The 4,497-nt window shown below is 38.7% G+C and overlaps 1 pseudogene; it reads right to left on the reverse strand.

Moving 5' to 3' along the window:
* Positions 1–2,517: 2,517 nt before the first annotated feature.
* LOC139942855 (uncharacterized) lies at positions 2,518–3,410 on the reverse strand (annotated as a pseudogene).
* Positions 3,411–4,497: the final 1,087 nt, after the last annotated feature.

Here is a 4,497-nt window from a genome sequence, read left to right on the forward strand (position 1 = left end):
ATTACGTGCGTCTTGATCTTTGGCGTCATCAGTGCCCACTTAAGCCTGCGCTCCCTGCACAGACTGATGGTAGCAGTAGGTGTGTGCGCCAAAAAGCAAGCATACCTAAATTTAACAATTGCTCTTTGTTTTGGGGGCCTGATAACTCGGCATGTGGCCTTCATCAACTACCCCCCCCCCCCTTTGAACATCATTCACTGTACACCCCAAACCCCACACACCCAACCCAACGGATTGGCCCACATTTTTATTTGTTTGCCAGAAAGCAATCAAAGCTAAGTTCAGAAGTTTAATTTATTTTTTATTGCAGAAGGCTTCACCACCGATGAGGACAACAGTGATTCAGGTGACTCGTGTGACCCAGCTTTGGAGGACAGTGTTGATGCCAGTAAGTTCGTAATATTTGTGGCTGTCTATATCTCTTGTAGGTCTCTTGCATATGCTGGTCTTTTTCCCTGTTTACCCCCTAGACCAAAATGCGATAAGATGCCAGACTCCGTTTGCTTTCAACAAATTTAGGGTGTCATGCACCACCAAAGTACAGTCATAACCTAGAGTCACAGCCAAGTGATTAGTCTAGATTAGCCCATCTCGGCAACTCATTTTGTACGGTAGGATGATACAAGATGGCTGCTTCTTGTCAGGCATTTTCTGAAGGTACCTTTATCGCATTCTTTTGTGCTAAATTGCTTATTAATTTACTAGAGGAGTAAATGTCACATCGGTAAAATGAACATTTTTAGGTTATGTATACGCCCCATTTGATTGTGTTTCATTATTTAACTCTTCTTTCCTGTGTGTTGTAGGAAGGCCACCAACCCAAACGGATCCAGCTCCAAAAGCTCGACAAGTCAAGCGTCGACAATTCAAGCGATGCCCCCTGGACTGCCCAGGAAAAGAAAGACGTCACCGAGGGCTTGCAGAGGTTCATTTTGCTGAAGAATATTCCAGGAAAACGTGACATTGAATCGTCCTGTCCTGTGGCATTGCAGACCAGAACTTGGAGAAACATCAAGGACTTTTGTAGAAACACGATGACACTTAAACAAATTTAAGGTATCATGCACCACCAAAGTACAGTCATAACCTAGAGTGACTCTGTAGGCACAGCCAAATGATTAGTCTAGACCTTTGGCCTGCCCCCCCCCCCCCCCCCAAAGAACAAGAAAATACATGTACCACCCCAACAACATTTCCTAGAAGGCCAGTATACACATTCACATTAGTGAACCGCAAGAAAAAGGATTCATGTCCTCACATCGATAGGTACCATTCGACTTTTGGCAATGTCCTCCATTGGATAGTATGAAAAGTATGTCCTCAATCTGCAGTGTACACATGTATTGGTGTGTGTGTGAACCCATCTTTAGTTGTTTTGCTGCATCCAGCAGCAACACACCTGGTCGGCATTGCCGGGAAAATGCCAGAAAAAAAAAAAAAAAAACTTTTTTTCGCAGCGTACAAACTCACGTCTTAGAATTTCATGTACTTTTGCACGTGTGTTTATCTACGCTTCGAGGCAAAGTCTTCCTTTTCCTACGTCACAAAAGGGGTAGGCGGAGTCAACCCCCAAGCACTTAATTAATTTGTTTTAACATACAAATCGTGACAAACAATTACTGAAAAAAATGTTTTATTGTTAATAAACATATACTCTTATGTTGAAAAGAAAAAAAAAAATCATATTTCCAGGTGCCTTTAAGAATCTCGGGTCCATGAAAGACAGATACATTTATGATATGTTGCTGTTCAGCAGACAAATGACAATGAGACACAAGTCCCTACATCAAACCACTTCGTTTGACATAATCACAGATTTACATAAAACTTATACGGTCTATTGATAAACATAGTTGAAAACATCCCAATAAATGTTTATGTCTGAAATGTGATAATTTGATGAAAAATCAAATAATCAACTTCGCGTTTGGAGTTGCTCGCTCAGTGAGCGCTTTATTCACACTAGCGGACAAAGCGATTGCGATTGGCAATAGCTAAAGCATGGAGTGCACCATTTGTATAAACGGTGACTGCTCTATATTCCGACATCCCTATATTCCGACACCCCTATTTTCCGACAACTCAACTTATATTCCGACACCCCTTTGTTCCGACACCCCTAAATTCCGACACCCCTATGTTCCGACACCCATATCGTTTGGCTTTGCTACTTTAACTAAGGGAATAAAAGGGTAGCGATGAGTTTTTAAACTGCCGTTTAAAACCGGCAGGTTCGTGTCAGTTCGATAAAGGCACGGCCGAAGGTGGGGCCTGTATCGCACGGCCACGACCCTGCAATCTTTTAAACGGCCAAAATGAATTCAGTATGATAAAGACCTACACTATGTGTGTCTTACCCAACTTATCACTGTAATGAAGGAAATCATAATTACAAGGGCATTATGTCAATGCGGCATTCAATTGGAAATCCTCCGCCACTTCAAATTAATCTGGAGGATGGTTGACTTGAGAAGACTCAAAATTGTATTCTGAAAGTTTAACATCTCATCCAATGAATTAAGCAAAAACCAAACAACCTGACATTCAAAAAATCTGGAAAATACCTTCAGTCATTTTCTTTATATCAGTAGTTGCATCCAGATCTAACCCTTCCAAAGCGGAAACATTAGTATGGCATAGTCTATTAGCGCGTCTGACGAGCCGCCCTATTTGTCCGTTAGTTTGTTGGGTACAAGTAAAAGGGATAAAATTAAACATTACTGTTAGTTGTGGAGCACTACCTTGACCTCACTTAAGCTTAATTACATGCTGACCAATATTTCAAAACTCTTCAGAAACAAAACAAATCAAAGTCAGCGTTAGATAGGACTGACGGGCGTTAAGTGTTTGTAAAGCATAATGAGTACACAAACGAGTTGTATGAAACTTAACTAGTCCAAAGCAACGATAATAATTAACCAGGATTTCTGAGTAACAGTTGCTACCAAGTAGTATTCAAGACTGTCGCCTCCTATCTAATTATTATTACCAAGTTTCTCACAGCCCATAATTGTGGGCAAATTAAATTAAGAGCTTGAGAAAAGAAGAACATTGACTATCACAGTTTGAAATGATTTTACTTGGTAGAAATCTACCATCCCACAATAGCAAGCAGCCTGGGGGACTGCTCCAAGATTTCTGCAACAGTTTTCTCCTAATCCTTCACCCAATCTGCCCTGTGCTTTGATGTCAATGACATGTACTCGTTGGTAGAAGGTGCACAGTTGTCCTTTAGCCACTGAACCTTTTCAAGTACATCTTCAGCTGTCTCTTTTCTTCTCTTTGGGTTCATCAGGAGTTGCTGCACTTGAAGTTACTTAATAAATACAAACACATCAATATTATTTTAACCTCCAGATAAACTACTTTAAATAATATTCAATAATAGTCCCTTTGTTAAAGCGATTCATTAAGCACTATTCTCTTAACAGCTCCAAAGCTTCCATATCTATTGCATTGTCTGTGTGGAAAATGAATAAAACATAACATACTAAATTTTCTTTCCAGAATGTTTTACTATTTTACACAAATATAAATACATAAAGACAAGTTTTCTCAAGTGCTGGGTTGATGAAAACAGCTGTAAGTAATAAGTTTTATTTTTTTCAAACATCAAAAACTCCTCTTAAAAAACAATATTTTTTTTATGGACTATAACATGTCTTTGTGATTTAATGTTTTCATTTAGTATGAGGCATGTAAACTTAAAATTTACCAAAATGATCATCTGAAACACTGGTACACAGACATGTTAGTAACTATGTGTTGTCAATGGTGCCTAGTAAGTCCTAAATTGTAAATCATTTAACCATTTAAAATTGTAAGAAATATATTTAAACAACACAAAGTCTCAATGACCATGTTGACGTGGAACTAGACTAAAACATGTGTAGGTAGGCGCTACGATTTTATTGTCCCAAGAGACAGTCAATGCCAATGTTCAGAAAGCCACAGTAAAAATAATGTATATGTACACAGTGCACAACTGCAAGTTCATGTTCACAAACTAAAAGAAAACCAGTGCCAACATAAACAGTGCCAACGTATTTACTGTTAAGGGATCGGACACTACGCATTAAACAATTTAAAAACAAGGACAGTTTGTTAAAATAAAAGTTCAACCTGAAGTTGCACAAAAAATAGATGGCATGCAAGGTTTGTTCGCCCAACGAGTAATACTTTTGCAGGAACCCTGCTCAAAAGTTGGGCATGATTTAATTTGGCATATTTAAATTAAAATTCAACTTAAATGTGCATAAATGACATGTCATGCAATGTTGTTTGCCCACTAGTATTTCTTTTGCAGGAACCCTACTCAAACGTTGGGCATGATGGGTGTTGACATTGCCCAACTTTTATTTAAATTTGCCTCAAAGTTGAACGTTAGTCTGTTAAAGGATTCGGGTACTTTTTCAAAATTTCCACAGATTTACATTAAACTTACAGGGTTTGAAGATAATGATAGTGGAAAGCTTCCCTTCGAATATTACTAACTAA

Source organism: Asterias amurensis, chromosome 10 (assembly GCF_032118995.1).
Source record: "Asterias amurensis chromosome 10, ASM3211899v1".
NCBI lineage: Eukaryota > Metazoa > Echinodermata > Asteroidea > Forcipulatida > Asteriidae > Asterias > Asterias amurensis.